The sequence below is a fragment of the Macaca mulatta genome, chromosome 2 (assembly GCF_049350105.2).
Source record: "Macaca mulatta isolate MMU2019108-1 chromosome 2, T2T-MMU8v2.0, whole genome shotgun sequence".
In the NCBI taxonomy this organism is placed as follows: Eukaryota; Metazoa; Chordata; class Mammalia; order Primates; family Cercopithecidae; genus Macaca; species Macaca mulatta.
This window is the reverse complement of record NC_133407.1, coordinates 88,041,950-88,064,739: the sequence shown is the minus strand read 5'-3', so window position 1 is coordinate 88,064,739 and position 22,790 is coordinate 88,041,950. Positions and strand designations below refer to the sequence as shown.

Below are 22,790 nucleotides of genomic sequence, written 5' to 3'. Positions count from 1 at the left end.
ATAATTAATAAATGTATGCTTATAAATAAATATATGTAATCTAGGATATAATTAAACATATATATCAAATCAAACAAGACTAACATGTTTTTATTTTAAAGGCCCAATTTTCTTACAGAGAATTTAAAAATCAGTCTAAATTCAAGAAAGTTTATAACAAATAGTGACCCCATTACTCTCTCATTCAGAGATGATGACAATATATAGAGTGTTGGGACTCAGAAAACAATATACCCAATATTGTGCTTTGACTGACTGAAATAAAGAAGCAGTCTGAAGGTCTCTTTGACTACCCTACAAGTCTCTCAATCCTTTGTATCTCCTAAAACACAGGATAAGGCCATTCTGAAGCTCCCTTATCTACCTAGAAACCAGAAACTTTAAAGAGAAACACAATTGTTTTTGATCCCTTCCATGAACTTTCATAAACTAGATAAAATTAAAATTTACATCCAAGAGAAAGAGGTTGAAAATTAAACAGGAAACCTAAAGCCCAGATGAACTCTGTCTCAAATGGTTACATGTTCTCAGGTCCCAATTCAATTCCCAAAGAGAATCATTTACAAGCAATTGCCTAGTCCACTTATTTACACCCCCCTCTTCAAATCCCCTTCCAATAAAGCGGGTATTTAGGCATCAACCCACTGGTCCTTTCTTTGAATTTTCATGTTCTGTATAACTTCCATGAACATGTGTGCACATAATAAAATTATTATGCTTTTCTTGTATGAACTTGTCTTTTCTTATAGGCATGTCAGCCATAATCTTTTATGATGAAGAATAAAAAGATTACTTCCTTTCCACCTTTAAATTAGTTAATTTCAAATTTATAAAAACTGTAATTATTTTTCATGAATATTTAATGTATCTGACAGTTACTAATTGTAGTTAAAATAATTATTTGGTTTCCATAATGTACCATAATGCAATAGCTTTAGATGTGATTTGAATTCAGTGAGAATTGAGGAAATCTTGACTTGATAGACTCACTACCCTTCTACAGTGCCCTTGGCAAATCCTGACAGCCCATTTTATGTCACAGTAGCTATATAGTACAAAGATAACTTTTTGTCTCAAAAATCTATTGCTGTTTTCCCTGAGGCTGTATTCATATACAATAATTATTTGATTTTTAAAAAAAGTTAAATAAGAACAAACGGTTTCTGCTGAACTATCAAAGCATTACTTAATCAGATTAAGCATAAATAAATAAATATATAAACAGGACCCAAACTATTTAATATGTGGCAACCTTTATTGAAAAGGCACCTCGTTTTTGCTCTTTAGAGATTTTAGTGTTATCAGATCACTCTTAAGAAATGTTAAGATTATACAATTGACATCAGTCAAATTTTAAACCCTGGAGAAGTTGCATGTACTCTGCAAACCATTCTGGCTTCTTGGTGAGTCTCAAGTTATGTTTTAGCAAAAAATAAAAAAAAACGAAAGCTAAATACTTTTGCTAGATCTTAAGGCCTGCCAACTTATATCATACCAGCTTAAATTCATTTATATATTTTAATAACTATTTACTAATTGCATTCTATGTTAGACTTTACAGGTTGTTAAAATAGATTTAAAAAATTGATTGGGATGAGTAAGAAATAACTATTGATTAGCCTTTAACAAGTTAAAACAAAGGAGAAAATGCATGAGTAAAAAAGCAGAGGCAAATTTCATGTTATTGTGTTCATTTTATTGCACTTCAGGTATCACATTTTTTATACACAGGAGGTTTCTTGTAACTTTGCATCAAGGAGGTCTATCAGTGCCATTTTCCAATAGCGCATGCTCACTTCATGTCTATGTGTCACATTTAGTAATTGTCTCAATATTTAAGACTGTTTCGTTATTATTGTGTCTGTTATGGTAATTTTTATACTATTGCAATTGTCTTGGGGCATCACTAACCTCCCCAAAAGACAGAAATTTATTGATAAGACAGCAAATTTAATCTATAAATTTTATGTGTATTTTGACTGCTCCAGCAACCATCCCTACTCCCAGCTCCCTTCCCATCTATTCCCTGAGACACAATACTGAAACTAGGTCAAATAGTATCCCTACAATGTCTTCTTGGTGCTCAAGTGAAAGAAAGAGTTACACATTTCTCACTTCAAATTAAAAGCTAGAAATGGTTAAACTTGGTAAGCAAGATATAAGCCTCTTGGCACAAGAGGCCTAGTTTTTAGCCTCTCTCAGTTTTTGGCATATTTTCCTCACTAAGTTATGAACACAAAGAAATGGTTCTTGGAGGAAATTAAAAGTGCTCCTCCAGTGAACACATGAATGATAAGAAAGAAAAATTGTCTCATTAATGATATGAAGAAAGTTTCAGTAGACTGAATAGAAGAAAAAGCCAGTCATAGCATTTCCTTAAGTCAAAAATAATCTGGATTCTAACCCTCAATTCTATGAAGACTGAAAGAGTTGATGAAGCTGCAGAAGAAAAGTTTGAAGCCATCAGAGAATTTCCATAACTTAAAAGTTCAAGGTGAAGCAGCAAGTGTTGACATAGAAGTTGCAGCAAGTTATGCAGAATATTTAGCTAAGATTGTTGATGAAGGTGGCTACACTAAACAGGTTTTCAATGTAAAATAAATAGCCTTCATTGGAAGAAAGTGTCATATAGGCCTTTCATAGATAGAGAGAAGTCAATGCCTAGCTTTGAAGTTTCAAAGGACAGGCTGACTCTTGTGTTCCGTGCTAATGTAGCCAGAGACTTTAAGTGGAAGCCTGTCCTCATTTACTATTCCCCAAATCCTGGACCTGACAAAGCCAGGATGAGAGCACACCTGTTTACAGCATGGTTTACTGAATATTTTAAGCACATTGTTGAGACTCACTGCTCAGAAAAAGGATTCATTTCAAAATATTACTGCTCATTGACAGTACACCTAGCCACCCAAGAGCCCTGAAGGAGATACACAAGGAAATTGATGTTATTTTGATGCCTATTAACACAATATCCATTCTATAGCCCATGGATCAAAGAGTAATTTCAACTTTCCAGTCTCATTATTGAAGAAATACATTTTGTAAAACTGGAGCTGCCATAGATAGTGCTTCCTCTGATGTATCTGGGCAAAAGGAACTGAAAACTTTCTGAAGAGGATTCACCATTCCATATACCATTAAGAACATTCATGATTTATGAAAGGAAGTCAAAATATCAACATTAACAGGAGTTTGAAAGAAGTTGATTCTGACCGTCATGGATGACTTTTAAATGTTCAAGAGAGAAGTAACTGCAGATGTCATGGAAATAACAAGAGAACTAGTGGAACTTGAAGTGACCGAATTGCTACAGTCTCAAGATAGAACCGGAATAGATGAGGAATTGTTTCTTATGAATAAGCAATCAACTGATTTCATGAGATAGAAACTACTCTTGGTGAAGATGCTGTGAACATTGTTGAAATTATAATAATGGATTTAGAATATCACATAAACTTAATTGATAAGCAGTGGCAGAGTTTGAGAGGATTGACTACAATTTTCAGACAAGTTCTACTGTGGGTAAAAGGCTGTCAAACAGGCTAGGCACGGTGGCTCATGCCTGCAATCCCAGCACTTTGGGAGGCTGAGGCAGGTGGATCATGATGTCAGGAGATCGAGACCATCCTGGCCAACGTGATGAAACTCCGTCTGTACTAAAATACAAAAGAAAAAAAAAATAGCCAGGCATGATGGTGCTTGCCTGTAATCCTAGCTACTCGGGAGGCTGAGAAAAGGGAATTGCTTAAACCTGGGAGTCAGAGGTTGCAGTGAGCCGAGATCGCACCACTGCACTCCAGTCTGGTAAGAGAGCAAGACTCCATCTCAAATAAATAAATAAATAAAATAAATGTTAACAAAAGACTGTCAAACAGCACCACATGCTAGAGAGCAATCTTTTGTGAAACGAAGAGTCAATTGATGCAGCAAACTTCATCGTTGTCTTATTTTAAGGCACTGCTACAGTCACCTCAATCTTAAGTCACCACCACCCTGATCAGTGAGTAGGCATCAGCATAGAGGCAACACCCTCTACCAGCCAAAAGATTACAACTCACTGGAGGCTCAGATGATTGCCAGCATTTTTAGCAATAAATTATTTATAAATTTAACTAAGTACTTTTTTTTAGACATACTGCTATTGCACACGTAATAGGCTACATTATAGTTTAAACATAACTTTTATATGCATTGGGGAACCAAAGAACTTGTGTGACTCCGCCAAATTTTTATGTTAAAACCTACTCCCAATGTGACACTGTTTGGAGATGAGGCCTTTCGGTGGTGACTAGATCATAAAGGTTGAGCTTTCACGAATGAGATGAGTGCCCTTATAAAAGATATCCCAGAAAGTTGCCGCATCCCTTCAGCCGTGTGAGGACACAGCAAAAAGATGACCATCTGTGAACCAAAAAGTGCGCCCAGCCCTCACAAGATACTGAATCTATCATCCCCATGTTTTTAGACTTCCCACCCTCCTTAATTGTGACAGATAAATTTCTGCTGTTTATAAGACACCTAGTCTATGGTATTCTTTATGGTAACCCGAATGGACTAAGACCTCTGTGCTATGAAAGATGAATTTATCTTCATTAGAGGCAAATCTAAAATAGAGTATAAATGAGATTTAGGTAGATATTTTCACATAAACAGCATTTTGAGCGAAGGTACAGAAGTATAAACAAACGAAAATTATGCCAGGAATTGTAAGCTGCTGCTGCTGCATTTCCTTCTCTTTCTCTTTCTTCTCCTCCTTCTTCTCCTCCTCCTCCCTCCTCCCTTCTCCCTAATCCCTCCTCCCTTCTCCCTACTCCCTCCTTCTCCTCCTTCTTCTCCTCCTCCTCTTCCTTCTTTTATCAAAAAGAATTAGAATGCAAGAGGAATCCTGGCAAATATCTATATAGAGTGTGGACAAAATACCTGATCTTGGAGTCATTTGAATGCCTAGCAATACAAAATGACTCTATCCTGAAATGGAAAAGATTAAAGAAGACGATGGCATTCTTAGACAAATATTTGAAACAATCACCATTTAGGAAGAAACTATTGCAAAAGTGTATTTGAAGTGTGGTGAGAACCTGCACATGTACAGTCTAAATGGACATGGAGAAGATAGTTCTAATATAAATAGTAGTAAAGTTGTTAACAGGTGTTGATTAGAAACAGGAATACCAGAGAATGCAGGGTCAGGGGAGGCGCATTCACTGACATACATCATATAATAATTATACAGGACGAATTTGTGAGGATAGTGAGTTACACGAAGAACAAATTGAATCTGGAGAATCTGAGGTACTACAGAGTTGGATGATTCTATAAAATTGGGAGTTTATGATGGTTGACGGCCAAAAATAAAAAAGAAGATTTAATGAATTTTCTACACGCATTTAACTGGCATTTCAATCAAATGTGGAGTAAAATGAACCATCTATCATTAGAAAAACATGATTGATAGGTTTCTATACAATTAGACTTATTCTTGGGGAAAACAGTAATTTGGATATTTTTATTGGTCTAAAGACCCATAATTTTCAATGGAAGTGGTTATATACAGAGAAGGTATTTGCAAAATAAGTATATTTTTATTATCAAATGATTGAATATTGGCCTTCACTCGATGGTGGTCCGATATATTAGAAAACCCACAACAATTTCAATACACCTGCCCAATACCGAATTATGTCATACCCTGAACAAATTTGGAATGTCCCAGCTAATTTTTATGTAATGAAAAGCCTGTTTAAAACCATTTTAGCCTAGGGTCTTATGTTACATGACAAAGTTAACTTATTTTTATGCCACATTTGTTATGTTACATTTTAGTCCAGAGACTTATGTTACATTACAAATAAATTCAACTTATTTTTATTCCATTTGATGCATGTGGAATTTTAGGAATGCTGAACACCTGCAAATAAAGAGAGGGATATATTTTCTTGGTTTAAAAGTTTACAAGGATCTTTCATCATTTTATAAAATTACATCAATGCAAACAGCACTGCCTGTGATTTTGGAATAACCTATACAACTTCTCTGTGACAGTCTGCATTTGTAACTATAATTTTCTAAGTAACTTTTTTTTTTTTTTTTTTGAGATGGAGTCTTGCTCTGTCACCCAGGCTGGAGTGCAGTGGCACGAACTCAGGTCACTGCAGCCTCTGCCTCCTGGGTTCCAACGATTCTCCTGCTTCAGCCTTCTGGGTAGCTGGGATTACAGGCACACGCCATCAAGTCCGGCTAATTTTTGTATCTTTTAGTATAGATGGGGTTTCGCCATGTTGATCAGTCTGGTCTTGAACTCCTGACCTCAGGTGATCCACCCGCCTCGGCCTCCCAAAGTGCTGGAATTACAGGCATAAGCCACTGTGCCTGGCCTTTCTCAGTAATCTTACACAGAGTTGTATACACATATGGTCATTTATAACATTTTCTAGAAATGTTGTTTTCTAACATTTATGTACTGAAACAGATATTATTTAATTATTTTACCTTTACTTAATCTTTATATTATAGTTAGGTAATTACAATGTTTCTTTCCAAAATTATGTTTGTAGGTAGTGATTTGCCATATGAGTTTTACTATGGATAGTAAAGATGGCATAAAAAAAGGGTTTATACCTTAGAGTTTACCATAGTGTGTGTGGAACCTTAAAATATTTTAGTCTCTTTCACTCACATTTTACCATTTAATCTTCTCACTTCTGTGTAAAATAAATAGTGTAGTATTCATTTTTAAGTCTCATTTTCAAGATGTAAATGCTAAGATTAAAATATATATCATGATTTATCAGTGATCATATGAGTTTTGCAAGTGCCAGATTCAGAATCAGAATACAGGTCTTCTTACTTTAACTTTGAATAATTAGCACAATGTCATGTTGCTGTCCTAGGGTGTGCAGTGAATACAGACTATCTTTTAATGATTTTTTTTTAACTACTCAAATGCTCTTATATACAGAATGTTGTTGTCCACTGTTTGGTCACTTTAAGTTTCCTTAAAATTCAAATGTCGCACAAAACTTCATTTCCCATCATATTATTATACAAATGTAAATCTTCATTAATAAAATGAACATGAATATCGAGTCAATATTCTGAATATTTCAGAGCAAAACTAAAATAAACAAAAACCTACCTGCAATTTTAGCTTTAACTGGCTAGGTATTTCAAATCACAGAAATGTTTATCTTTTCATTCTGGCTATATTTTTTCCCCTAATCCTGGCTTGTTCTGATAATTGCCACGAACACTTCATTTCATTTTCTTGCTATCAGCTTAAGCCCGGGCAGCTTTGCTGCCTACTGCTATCAACCAATGCTCTGATTGAGCAGACGATGCAGAGTGGCAGCAAAGGACACACTGATTGCCTGTAATGAATGGAATTTGTGATTGTGAGTTTCCAACCGAACCTTTAAGAAAAAGCCTATTCACATCCTGCCTCAATAGCAACAGAGCGATGGTGAAACTTTTTTGGCTGTTTACTAAAAGCTTTTGTCTACAAAAATTTCTCTGCTGCAAGATAGATAAATGGTGAGTCAATGGAAAAATTATAAGCTATTTAGGAATAACAGAAGGAAACATGTTTGAAAATCCAACAGCTATTCCAGAACTACAAATTTAGGTGAATGGCTGATGCACCTGAAATTTCTTAAGTTTTTTACTGAAATAAATGCCAACAGGTTCAAATACATGCACATTTTAGAAATGCATTTAAGCCAATTATTAATAGAAAGAATTTGGTTGGTCTCGTATATATTAAACAGATATTTTTAGAAAACACACAGAGTTGCACATTTTATCTCTAATAGTGGAATAAGAAATGGTATACTTTCCAGATAAATATTTCAGAGAATAAACATGATAATGTATATCATGATCACCAAAACATTATCAGTATTTAAATTTCTCTTTAAATTCTCTAGCTCACTCTCCTCACCCCATCTTCTTTCCTCTATTTCTTCCTTTCTTTTTTCCTAAATTTATACTGCACAATTTTCACTAAAATTTGGATGCAGAAATTACTACATGGCATGTTTAAGAGGGACAAATAGAAAAATCCCCGTGGAAACATCTCACATGATGAAAGAACTTGAATCAAAGACATGAAGGAAGAGTCTTGTTAATCTTTAATTCTCTTTGGCCGTAGATTACATTCTTATCATTAAAATAGATGAAGTACTTTCAGAAAAATATATTTACCTAAGGCATCAGTGTGTCTTTAAATAAGCTTATAAGTTTATACAACCAAGTGATATTAAGAACCCTGAAAGAGTAAACTATGACGGTCAGGTCAGGCAGGAGATCATGACTACATTAGATTTGACTTTTGGCGAAATTTTCAGAGCAAGTGGGGTTTGGTTACTATGAGTTCAGCTTGATTTTGCTTCTAAATATAATTGAGCATATGAAGCCAGGTCACAGTTGAGCAGCATTTTTTAAAAAGTTAAGAAATTGCCAACCAATGAAATTATATATGGACAAGCCATCTTGTTGTAAGTGCCACCAAAGTGTTGATGATTTCAATCCTTCATTACTCAGGGCATCTACAGGAATAACACAGTGTGGTTTTATCAATTTGCCTTCAGTTATGCTACAAAACCCAGCTCAATATATGAAGGATCATACTTCTGTATAAAAGCAGTACTCACTCTTTTCTCATTTCTTTTTTAAAAAATTCTCATACTTTAACCCAATATATCCAAAATGTGTAAATATGGAATTGATGTTATATTATTGATAAAGGATTTTTTGGTACTAAATCTTTAAAAGTCACTCTGTATTTGAAGCTTCCTGTCACTTCACAAATGCAGACCAGCCACACTGCCGGTGCTCAGTAGCCCCATGTGGCCAGCGGTTGCCACACTGAAGGGAAGCTCTGGGGGCTTTGACTCTTCTGACTTCAGGGACATGAAGGACCTAATTTCCTTTTTCTGCCAGAGGAAAGAAGGGAACATCCTCTTCCAGCCAATATCTATCCTCAGGCCTAAGGGTGGGAGAGACAGTGGGCAGAGAGAGAGAGAAGGGAGATGTCCACAGGTAGAACACTTTCTCCCACCTAATGCTTCAGGGTGACCTAACCTCCCTTTCAAAGTTCAGACAGTGAACTAGCAACATAAGGCCCCACAGAAGGGAGCCCAGGCCTTCAGATTTATCCACAGCCTTGACCTCTGGAATTTAGATGTGGAGGAAATAGATTAAAGACAAACTTCTTATTTTGTAATTTGGCCCTGGTCCTAATGGTCAGACTGTGGTTCTTTCTGTGGCATGAGGACCAGGTGAGGTTAAGCACCCATCCCATGCCTACATGTCTACGTGCATTTCTGTATAACAACACCATCTGACAAGAGATACAACTTTAAATAAGGGGGAAGAATATCAGTACCTACAGGGTGCCTTCTGTTTGCCATGTAAACAGTAATTAGTCTGTCATTCAATCCTGACAGCCTATCTGCACTGGGTATATGTATTAGTTAGCTGTTACAGCATAAACAAAAACCCCCAAATTTGTTAGCTCATGATTGAGCTGACCAGCTATTTCGGCTGGACTCAGCTGGGTCATTCTTCTGGTCCCAGCTGGGCTCCTTCAGGCATATGTGGACAGCTGCCCGTTGAATATGTAGCTCTGCTTCTAGCGGTGAGCTGGCTGTCAACTGAGGCACTATGATTTTCCTCCCCATGGTGTCTCATGCTCCGGGAGGTTGACATTGGTTTGTTCCTGTGGAGATGGCAGAATTCTGAAAGAAAAAGCAGGCACATTGAAGAACTTTTGTCTCTAGATCCCAAACAGGTACACTGTCATTTTCATAGCTTTCTATTGGCCAGAGCAAATAAGACCAATGAGATTGAAGTTTTGGGAAACAAATTCTGTATTGGGAGGAGCTATAAAAGTACATGGCTAAGGGCATGTATGTACACAAGGAGGAATGAAGAATTGCTGCTGTTTTTGCAATCAGTATCACTATGTATTTTTATTCAGACACTTTACATAACTATTCTAGGTCAAGGAATTTGTCCAAAGCCCCACAGCCACTAAGTGGCTGTGCTGGGACTCAGAACGAACTCTCCTTGACTCCAAAGCCCTGGTACCTCCATAGACCACAGGACTCATAGAGCTTCCCTAGTCCTGCGAGGTCCTGGAGAGTGACACTTCCACAATAGAAGCAGGATTCCTGTGAGGTTCTCATCCATTTAGTACTCTTCAGCACTGGGAATAATCCCCCCCAGAGAATGCTTCTGAAGTGTCTTGGAAGGACTTGGAGTAATTTGGGGAAATGGCAGAGCATTGAGTTTAGAAAATCAAGACCTAACATTATATTTTTCATTTCTCACCACAGGAGAAATTTGAAAACATGTATCATGTACTCCACATGTCGGCAAATTCTTTTCATTCCTTTTTGGTATTTGTAGGCTATTTATGATTTTCAACACAGACTAAATCAAAATACTGTGCCTGAAACAACCTCGTACTCTGAAAGCAAGTGACATAAATATAGATCTGTTGAAAAAACATTTCCTCCTTCTGCAGTGTAGCTGAACAGCTGAGTGTGTCTTGAATTTGTCCTTTGATTTTACCAGAGCAGAGCTCTAAGATCTAAGATCTCAACAGATCATATGTGTGTCAAGCTATGACATCATCTCAGAAGGTTGCCCATATCCTAGACCTGGGGGTGGAGTTGTGAAAGGGTTGTAGTGGCAGTTAGGTAGTCACGAGTCCATAGGTGAGATTCATTCATCGGGCGAAGTGTTTTGGGGTCATGATGTTTATGGCAAATTAACAAATACAAATTACTGAAAGTAAATTGTAGAACATTATAAATAATAAATCTATATATAAACTAAATGTCAACAGTTATAATTCTTGTCATTTATCATGATTGTGAGTATAATTATTATTCATATCACTGTTAGAAGCAATAGTTTTTGCTGCAGCTGTTGTTTTAAAAATGGTGATAAAAACACTGAGTAAAGCTCTTTGGCCTCCTCCTGTTGCTGTTTCTGGGACTGCTGGCTTGCTAGTTTGGTGCAGACTTGGGGCCTTTCCAGTGAAGCTGCAGCTGGAGAGACTTCAGGTGGTCTGCTGTGACTAAGGAAGAGCCTGAATCAAGAATGAAAGCCATGATGCTATGAACATAGTGAGGTAAGATGGGTCTGGGGTACCACCCTACAATTTTGAAGAAGAAGGACACACACCACTTAGTGAACCAGTGGAAGCCTGTGGTGAATGACAGGGTTTGTTCCTGAGGCAGATCAGATTCTGATTTGATGGGTGGTGAGTCCTTGAAACAGACACACCTGAGAAAACATGCTCCTGCCAGCTCTGGCCCAGAGTCTGTTGCAGCACCTCTCCCTAAGAACACAGACAGGGTTCTCCCTTGGGTCACTGGCCGGCGTCATGACCAGTCACCCTGCATTTGGAGACATCGTTGCCAGCTCTTCTTGAACAGAAGCCATTTCCGTATCTTGGGTGGAGGGGAAACAAGCTGATAGATCGCCATCTGTTCCTCATTTCTTAAAGAAATGAGTCACTTCAATTATCAAGTCTTAATTCACTACTACTATAAAGGGTATAACTTTCATTGACTAAAAATCAAATAAATATTTTTGACCATTTGTAAATTAGAGTTAAATATAAATAAAACAATTTATTTTTAATATTCTAATAATATTGAGCTATAAATTTAAAGAACATTTAAATGGTTAAATTGGTTTAACTATTATAAATGGTATAAAATAAATATTTCTTATATTTTCTCGTATTTTGTATATTTTTCTGTATAATTGATGAACTAATCTGCAACTATCACATGTTGCCCCTTTTCCCTCCCTTTGTCATTTTTTCTTTCTTCATTAGTTCGTTTCTTCCTTCCTTCCTTCCTTCCTTCCTTCCTTCCTTCCTTCCTTCCTTCATTCTTTCCTTCCTTTTTCCCTTCCTTCCCAATCAATCTAAAAGTCATTGAGCAGGCCTTAGGCAAGCAGTAATAGCTTTACAGCATGTCTGTAAGTGTGTCCCAAGGACAGCTGGTGTTATCAGTCTATATGAGGATAGCTTTAGAGTGGGAATCAAGGCAATACAGTAACAGCACCAGTGGTGGCCTTCTGATAAAGGTTTTGTAGCAGTATGTCAAGGGCAGTACTTTAGGAGGCCGAGGCAGGCGGATTACCTAAGGTCAGGCATTTGAGACCGGCCTGCCTAATATGGTGAAACCCTGTCTCTACTAAAAATGCAAAAATTCGCTGGGCGTGGTGGTGGGCACCTGTAATTCCAGCAACTAAGGAGATTGAGGCAGGAGAATCTATTGAACCCAGGAGACTGAGGTTGCAGGGAGCTGAGATCATGCCATTGCACTCCAGCATGGGCGACAAAAGCAAAAACTGTGTCTTGAAAAATAAAATGATCATAAACATTTGAAAAAGGAGGCAGAAGTTTAGTTGGTATATTTGTAACCCTGTTCTGTTTCTTGAGTCATGGTCTTATAATTTTATTTTTAAACAACTTATTCTCACACCATCAGTTAGAATTTTTCTTTTAGAAATGTAGATAAATCACATCACTGGGAAGAACTTTCCAATGATAGATAAATCACATCACTGGGAAGAACTTTCCAATGACTTCCTAGCTCACAGAGAAGTCTGAGTCTTGTTAGAATAGAGTCCCTGAAAGATCTCATTCCCATTCTCTCTCTAAAGTCAATCTAATCTCACTTCCTCTTGTTCTTGGCCATAATCACTTGGCCCCATTGATAGGGACCCCTTTACTAGACTTGTTTCTCCCCTCTCTTTGATGAATAAAGTTATCCTTTCCCCATCTCCTACTCTTCACCTCCTGTATGCAGCAGAGTCAATTCATTCCTAATTTTCTTGTCCTTGGAAAAAGTATTAAAGTATCTTAATTCATTTATGTTGACTAGACTAGTTCATGTCTTTTCCAGAAATTCTGAACCTATTCTCTTTCTCTCTCTCTCTTTTTTTTTCTTGTGGAGTCTCCTCCTTGTATGTTCTCCTTACTCCAAACTGAAATTAAGCCCTGCCTCCATCATTAAGCATATCATTTTTTGTCTATCCCTCTTATTCAAAGAAGAATCACAAACAAATAAAAACAAGTAAAAAGACTTGAAATCCAGAGCAAAGTAACTGGGCACTGGGTGGAGACTCCATTCTATTGTAAGGTCCTGGTATTTACAGCCCTTTCATACCAAGCTGTATCAGCATGTTTTCTGGTTAACCAAAAAGCCAGGATAATATATATTTCAAACTTTTGTCTTCATTGTATTTGGTGTATATAATTCTCATCCGATGTAAATTGTATTGAAAATCAGATACACTGCATGAACAAAATGCACTTCAATTTGTTTTGATAATTAAACAACTTAAAAGATAGTGTCATCTAGAAAGGAGCACATTAATTGAATGGATAAATTGAGCAGTTTGTACTTTGATGTTTCCTATTCTATTTTACCTTATGTGTGTACATTTATGGGATACAAGTATTATTTTGTTACATGAATATATTGTGTAGTGGTGAAGTTGGGGTTTTTAGTGTATCCAACCCCCAATAATGTACATTGAATAATTTCTCATCTGTCCCCCTTATCGACCATCTTTCTGAGTCTCCAGTGTCCATCTTTCCTCACTCTATGTCCATGTATCCACATTATTTAGTTCTCATTTATAAATAAGAACATGTGGTATTTGACTTTCTTTGAGTTGTTTCACTTAAGATAACGGCCTCCATTTCTATCCACGTAGCTGCAAAAGATATAATTTCATTCTTGTTTATGGCTCAATAGCATTCTATTGTGTTCATAAATATATATCACATTTTCTTTAGCCAATATCTTTGTTATTGTGAATAGTGCTGCAATAAGCATATGAGTGTGGGTGTCTTTTTGATATAATGATTTATTTTCCTTTGGGTAGATACCCAAGGTGGAATTGCTGGATAAAATGGTAGTTCTATTTTTAGTCCTTTAAGAAATCTCCATAACACTTGTTTTCCACAGCAGTTGTCCTATTTACATTCTTACCACCTGTGAATAAGTGTTACCTTTTCTCAACATCCTTGTCAAAATTTACTTTTTGTCTTTTACATAATAGCCATTCTGACTGGTGTAAGACGATATCTTATTGTGGCTTTGACTTACATTTCTCTGATGATTAGTAAGGTTAATCATTTTTTTCATATGCTTGTTGGTCACCTGTATGTCTTTTATTGAATGTCCATTAATGTCTTTGCCTGTTTTTTAATGGAGTTATTTTTGTTATTATTGAGTTGATCAAGTTCCTTGTAAATTCTGGGTATCTCCTTATTCAGATGTGTGGTTTACAAATATTTTCTTCCATTCTGCAGATTTTTTTCACTCTATTGATTATTTCTTTGTCTGTAAAGCTTTTTAATTTGATTAAGAACCATTTGCTTATTTTTGTTTTTGTTACTTGTGCTTTTGAAGTATTAGTCATGAATTCTTTGCCTAGACTGATGTCCAGAACAGTTTTCTCCAAGTTTCCTTCTAGTGTTTTGAAAGTTAAATTTATTAGTCAAAAACTTACATGTAAGTCTTTATCTTGAGTTGATTTTTGTGTATACTGAGAGATAGGGGTCCAGTTTTACGCATCTGTATATGGCAATCTAATTTTCACTATTTATTGAAAACAGTGTGCTTTCTGTCGTGTGTTCTTGTCAACTTTGTCAAATATGAGTTGGCTGTAAATATGTGCCTTTAGTTATGGCTTCTTTATTCTGTTCCACTGATCTGTGTGTCTATTTTTATATCAGTACCATGCTGTTTGGGTTACTACAGCCATGTAGTATAAATGAAGTCAGATAATGTGATGCTTCTGGCTTTGTTCTTTTAGCTTTGTCTATTCAGACTCTTTTTTGGTTCCTTATGAATGTTAGGATTGTTTTTTCTAATTCTGTGAAAACTACATTCCTATTTTGATGGAGATGGCATTGAATCTGAGGATTTTTGAGGGCAGTATGGTTATTTTAATGACTTTGAGTCATCCATGAGCATGGGATGCTTTTTCATTTGTTTGTGTAATCCACAATTTCTTTCATCATTGTTTTATAGTTTCCTTTGTAGAGATCTTTTACCTCCTGAGTTAAGTATAATCATAATATTCATAGATATGTTATTTTTATTTTGTAGCAAATGTAAATGTGATTGCCTTCTTGATTTCTTTCTCAGCAAGATTATTATTTGTTTTTAGAAATGCTACTGATTTTTCTACATTGATTTTGTATTCTGAAACTTTACTGTATTCATTTATCAAATCTGAGAGTTTTCTTGTGGAGTCTTTAGGGTTTTCCAAATGTTATCTCATATTATCAGCCAACAAAAGTAATTTTACTTTCTCTTTTCCAAATTGGAAGACTCGTTTTTTTTTTTTCCTTGATTGTTTTGGCTAGAATTTCCAGTACTAGGTAGCATACAGTGGTGAAAGCAGGCATCCTTTTTTTGTTCCAGTTTTTAGAATGAATGCCTTCAGCTTTTCCCTGTTTAGTTTAACATTGGCTGTGGATTTTCCATATATGACCTTCATTATTTTGATGTATGTATGTTCCTTCTATGCCTGATTTGTTGAGGGTTTTTATTAAAATGGATGCTGAATTTCATCAAATGCTTTCTCTGCATCTATTGGGATGATCATAGGGTATTGGTGATGTATCACATTTATTGTTTTGCATATATTGAACCATCCTTGCATCTCTTGCATAAAGTCCACTTGAACATGGTGTATTATCTTTTTAACATGCTGTTGGATTTAGTTTGCTAGTATTTTATTTTTGCATCTATGTTCACCAGAATTTATAAAAACATTTTAATATTAGTCATATTTACATCCAAATAGAGGTGTGAATAAAATAAAATAAAACTGCAGGTAAAGCAGTTTGGCTACGGACAATGATTGTTTCTCAAAACAAAACTGAAAAGGAGAACTCAGTGTCTCAAATACTCAAGAGGTTTTTATAAATATATACTTGTACTAAGACTATCAAAAGCAAACTGTATTTTAGAGCTATTAGGTAGGCCTCTGGTAAAAATACTGGCACTATAGTGGTTCATCTTCAAATCATAAAAATATATTTGAGATAGGGTAACAGAAAAGATTACTGACAAATGAGATTTTAACTGAATTCTATTTTCTTGTTGGTTAAGGTGATGTTGGTTATATGGATTACAGTTGTCCTGAGAAATAACTGAGAGCACAGGACTATTAGTGCATATAAAGAAGTCACCCATTTGAGTAGATGCCCTATATGGGTAGGTCATAGGAGAATCTACTGTTATTTTGAAATAGAATTTTTTAAAAAGAAATGGAACTAATATCTTAGAAACATCCACATACCCAATTCTTATTAAAAATATTATGAGGTAGGAAACAAGTCATTGTTAAAATAATCCAGCTATTAAAACCAGACAAGATATTCAAAATTAGAAGTTTCATCTCAAAAAATCTCAGTGGGCTAATAAATGGAGCCTACAGTGTTAATATAACAGAAACTTCATTACTAGATCTGATGATGATAAAATAAAAAGGGATTAATAAAGTATTTTAAAGGCAAGTATAAATGACGATTTTAGTAGGGAAAACCTAATTTTATTGTTGTCGTATCTGTACGATTATTTCAAACTTGTTGCTCCAGTAGCCCATGATTGTGTTGTAGCAGGACGAATGGCAGACAAAACTCCTCAGACACCGAGTTACAGAAGGAAGGGGTTTATTCGGCCGGGGGCATCGGCAAGACTTCAGTCTCAAGAGCCGAGCTTCCCAAGTAACCAATTTCTGTCCCTTTTAAGGGCTCACAACTCTAAGGGGATGCATGTGAGAGGGTCGTGATTGATTGAGCAAGCAGAGGGTACGTGACTGGGGGTTGTTTGCACCGGTAATTAGATCGGAACAAAACAAGATAGGGATTTTCACAGTGCATTTCTATACAATGTCTGTAATCTATAAGATAACAGAACCAATTGGGTCAGGGGTTGATCTTTAACTACCAGGCCCAGGGTGTGGTGCCGGGCTGTCTGCCTCTGGATTTCATTTCTGCCTTTTAGTTTTTACTTCTTTCTTTGGAGGCAGAAATTGGCCATAAGACAATATGAGGGGTGGTCTCCTCCCTTAGTGTTATAGCCTAAACAGTGATGTTTGACTAAAAAAAGATGTTTGACATTATAGTTCTTACAAATCTATTCGTTACATATTCCTTTACCGATCAGTTACGATTCATATTCCACTGTAAATGAAATACAAATGGATTAAATAAGAATGAATGCATTTTTTTCTTATGTAAACCAAATAATCTTAAGAAATAGACATCTGTGATGCAGCAGTCTGAGATTCATGACTGGGATACCAATGCTAGATTTCAAACCCTAATTTTATGCCCTAATTCTGATTCATTTATGCATCTATTCAATAACTAATTACAAACGACTTGCTATCAAGCGGACTCTTGGCTTGGCACTTAAAATAGTTTTGGGAAAAATAGAAATGGTTTCTGTTCATGTAATATTCATTGTCTTATAGTCCAGTAGTAGAAACATAAGTTAAAAATAATTAGGCAAATAAAGTATAAATATTAGTACTTTGAGGAAAAATTTTAGGATATTATGAGATAGTGTTTAGTAGATTGTAGAAATAGCCACAAATACTTCCTCTTTCTGTATTCATGCTCTTATAATAGTACATTGCAGATTATATCATATAGAGATAAAGTCTAATTTTCACTTAGGTGAATCATATACCTTACTTTGGCCAATAAGTCTTTAGCAAATATGATGCAAGCAAAGTATTTGCATATTGAGGATTTCTCTTTTGCCATATGTTGAATTTGAAACCACCACGAGACTATAGAGAAGAATTAAGAAGTTCCATTTTCCAGATAGCCAAACCCCAAATATGTGAATCAGGGCATTCAGGACCAGCCAGGTCTAAGTCAAATGGCCAATTGATCTCAGAACCTGTGTCTGACCTTAGAGATAGGAGTGAGCCCAGCTGAGACTAGCAGAAGAACCATACACCAGAACCCAGGCCAAAATACTGATACATGGAATTGTGAGTGAAATAAATAGTTTTTATTTAAGCTACTAAATTTGGGTTATTTTGTTATGCATCAAAAGCTAACTGGTAATAAAGGATGTTAGGGGGACCTAATTTAGCTTACAGAAACCTGGAAGACTCCTCAGAGAAAAGTATATGATGGAGAATGAGAAGTCAAGTAAGAAATGGCAGGAGGAATATATTTAGACAGAAGAAAAAGCATATTTGAAAGCTTTGCGTGAGGAAGAGCTTAATATATCTGAGGAAAGAGGAGAATGTCAATTTTCTCTGTTAGAGTTCTTCCTTGTTCCTGAATCTGGATGTCTTTCTTCCCCAACCTGCTTTGCATACAGCCTCAGATTTGAATTTTGATAATTAGGTTTCTACCCAATTTTCTATGTTTAATAAAACACACACCACACACACACACACACACACACACACACACACACAAACTGTCTTGATCATCTATCGCTGAGCTGCTCTTATTATTACCATACTCTCTTCACTGGACCACAGTGTTCCCCCAAACTTGAGCTTGCTGGTTTGGGTCTTGCTATCTGATGACAAACTTTCCTGATGTCCGTTTCTTGTCCTGGGCTTTGAGAATTGACATTCATAGATTTGCTGTCTACTGTTTCTTACTACACCCCACTGTAGAAGTTTGGATTGGAAGAGTAATTGTAAAAGATGCTCATGAAGACAAATAGGTAGATGATAGAAAGACAGATTTATGAGCAGTTAAATGAAAAAAGTAAGTTACAGAGCAACACCTATAAGATAATCTAATTTTTGTACAAATAAAATAATACACTATTGTGTTTATTATATACTACCCACATATATGAACACACACACACATATACATATATATGTGTGTGTATATATATACACACACACACCAACTTAACAGTGGTTGCTTTTAAATCCACAGTCCTAGGATTATTTTTTCTTTGTTTTCTATCCCTTTATATTGTTTGAATAAATTGAATTCAATTTTCTAAAGAATGCTCACTCAGGAAATATACATTCATTAAGTTGGCTACTGAGATATATACCAAAAATTCAAATTTCCTTTGTCAGTTCATAAATACCCACATCTAGCACTTACGGGTATGATTAAGGGTGGCAAAGTCAAACAGGACTTGGGGTGCCAATGTATGTGACTAAACTTCAGTAGAGACAAACTAGTTAAAAACTAAATATAATGTTTGCACAGTTTGCAACATATCATCAAAGTTGATAGGCTCTCACTAGGCTTTAATGTTTTATTATATGAATCTATGTCTACTAGTTAATTCTTTGTTTTTTTCTTTAAAAAAGTAAATGAAGAATAATTAAAATATGTTTGTTAATTGAATTTCTCTATTTTGAATTTTTGTCTCCGGAGAGAGGGAGCAAGTAAGGTAAATTTAACAACTTGATATTTTGCTTTTCCTGAGAGATTCAAAGTCAAAATAATAAAGCAGCGAGAGCCATAGTTTTTCAGCATCTTTATTCTTTACATGTAAACATATATGAAATATGTTAAACACCCACATATCTAATCACATTCCAATTACCTTGTGAGATTTAGGGCAGGTTTTACCCCTCTCCTTGCTTTTGAAATTGTGGAAGCTGAGGCTCAGCATTAAAGGAGTCAGCTAGGGCCACACTCTGGGCCAACTGACTAAAGGGTTTTTTGCAAAGATCAATATAATAATTATCTGGATAAGTTTAAATTATTCCCCCAAGGACAATATTTCAACTCATATTTCTTTTCATGAATAGTTTCTTCGGAGGACAGTTTAGTTTATGGGGCAGTTTTATTACAAAGTATTTGGCCTAACTAAATTTGATTTTCTAGATGACTAAGTAGCCATTTATTGTAGGGAAAGATTTTAGATAATATGAAAAGGTCAGGTAAAAGCTGAAATATGTAAATTTCATGTCATCATTCATTTTAAGTCAACTATTTCTTCATTATGTAAAGAATTTGCATTTGATTTCTCTGTCATAACACTCAAGTAATAGGAGACTGTTTCATTTTGTACTGATAAAATAAATAGAAATTTGGACTTTCTTCACAGAAGCATAGCCATCTTCAAGCACTTACATAGCACTTCGTATTTCTAAACTACTTTACAATTTTTATGTTGCTCATACCTTTCAACAACCTTGTGAATATGTCAATAGTATTAACTTGAATAGGAAAGAAAAGACATAGAAAGTTAAATGACTTCTCCCAATACATAAGATTTTATGTTTTTACAACCTCATTGAATTATTAGATTAAAATGATATTTCTAATCTTCTATGTTCTTTATTGTTAAATAATTTATATGAATTTAATAATGATTATAGTTCTAGGAAAAAACAAGGAACCAAATTTTCTTTTCATATCATAGCATAAATTGTATCAGGCATTTAATTTAAAAAATTGGTTTTGCAAATAATAAAAATATATTTTGTTGATATCTAAGGATTAGTTTTCATCAGATTCTATTTTATTTCATTTTAAAAATGTTCATTTGTATAATTTACTGTATAAACACCTCACCTCTATGAATTACTTAAGAGTTGAAGTAAATTACTACAAAGTTAAAAATTCCTACCACATTAAGTTTATCTAGATCTGATCATTAGTTAAGAAATATGTTTTAATTTGGCTCATGTATTTCACCCCAACAACTCCTCTAGGTAGGCATCGCTATCAGAATAGTAAAATACGGTAATGTTGCAAAAATAGGTGAATACATTCCAAATCCTAATAAAATCTCTGCTATGCAATTGCCTTAAGAAATAATGCATACCTGGGCCCTTCTCTGGGCTAGGACACTACTTGCCTTTCTTCGACATTGCGCCTCTCCCTATTGCTGGATTCGAGCATCTAGTTTTGAGATGGTAAAAACACCCCAAATGGAGTCTTTGATTCCCCTGTCAAGGTCCTGGAGAATGGTTTGACAGTCAGTCAGCCATCTCTTCACCACCCATATTATCAAATACACAGAGGAGAGAGAAGTGCCCCCAAATCTTTCATCATGAAGGACTTGCCGCTTCACCACCGGGTCTCTGGCTGGTCCCCTTGCCACCATTGCCCTAATAAGCTCCTCCAACCCTGACTGCCAGCCCTGCCAGGGTGCTCCCAGGGCCGGGACTACTGTGCCCAGAAGGTCAAGTAGCCTCCTAGCACAGAAAAGAGCCCAGAGTATAGAGCAGAAGCAAGAGAGTGAGCCACGTATTGTTAGGAGAATTTTACAGTGTTGCCCTTGGAATGGGCTTCAATCTCCTCTTGTTTTATGGGATATTTATTCCTGTGCTTCAGTCAGTAACAGCCCGATTTATTGACTGATTTATTGATCATTACATGGAGATGTTTGCTTATGGCTGGAATTCTTCCTCACGACAATTTTCAGTGCTCTTTGGGTTATCCACTGGTTTGTGCTTTGCAAAGCTGTGAATGCCATTTGATGTCAGGATACAGTTGACCTGGCTTTTGAGGTATTAGGGAGAAAGCCTCACCCATTCCCTAGTGGGAATTGCTGACATGGTCTTCACCCTTTTGATGACATGGTCTTCACCCTTTTGATGACATGGTCTTCACCCTTTTGCTGTAGGCTCTTTTCCTGATTCAGGGAATGTTTGTGAATCTCCTTCCCATACATTTTGTTGGTCAGCTGGTTAGCCTCTTGCACATGTCACTTCTCTCTCTCTGTACTGCTTCGAATATCCTTGGTTCAATAAAGGAATTGAAATGCATCAGCGGTTGTCTAACACAGAAAGGAATTGTCCTTACTGCTTTGGATTGGTTTGCCCTTGGCTTTTCTCACAGCAATGCAGCCCTCATATATTATCAGCCTCTTCCAGTTGTGCCTCTTCTCCTTGGTGGCCTTGTTAAGCAACAGACTCTTCCACAAGGCAGTCTACCTGCAGTCTTTCTTGAGCAACTCAAATTCTGCAGAGAAGTTCCCATCACCACCTCTATCTCCTGCCAAACTGAAGGCTGCTGCAGGCCGCTGAGTCTCCTGCCATCCAAAGGAGATGGGCAAGATTGCAGAAGGTTGTGGCAGCTCTCTTCCCTGTTCACCTACCCCTGCAAGGGAAGTCAGGACCCACTCTGCCAAGGGCCCTCTGCTTGTTCCTTTCTCTCTGAGGAACTGGAATGTTTGTCTCTGGTGCCTGTAAGGCAGGATCTTCCTGGCACCAGTGTGTGGATTTATTTATTTATTTACTTATTTATTTCTTGAAATGGAGTCTTGCCCTGTCATCCAGTCTGGAGTGCAGCGGCACTACCTCGGCTCATTGCAACCTCTGCCTCCCAGATTCAAGCGATTCTCCTGCCTTAGCCTCCCGAGTAGTTGGGATTGCAGGTGCCTGCCACCACGCCTAGCTAATTTTTGTATTTTTGGTACAGAGAGGGTTTCACCATGTTAGCCAGGCTAGTCTCGAACTCCTGACCTCAGGTGATCTGCCCACCTTGGCCTCTTAAAGTGCTGGGATTATAGGCGTGAGCCACTGTGCCCAGCCCAGTGTGTGGATTTTTAACACCACCGTTGAGTGTGAAAGGACCACAGACCACAGGTTTTTCTGCAGCTATTTTCTATCATTTGCAAATGCCTATGCCTGGACTGACTTGAATATTTTGGTTTTCTCCCTGTGATGTTTACCCTTCTACCTTTCCTTCCTGCCTTCTACCACCCTTGGATGAATCGATCTTGTAATTCTAGCTGTTGTATTTTGTGGATTTGTTATTTTTGTCATTTTGCTGTGAA

The 22,790-nt window shown here is 36.4% G+C and overlaps 1 pseudogene; it reads left to right on the top strand.

Moving 5' to 3' along the window:
• Positions 1–2,433: 2,433 nt before the first annotated feature.
• Positions 2,434–22,038, top strand: LOC100425311 (etoposide-induced protein 2.4 homolog pseudogene; annotated as a pseudogene).
• Positions 22,039–22,790: the final 752 nt, after the last annotated feature.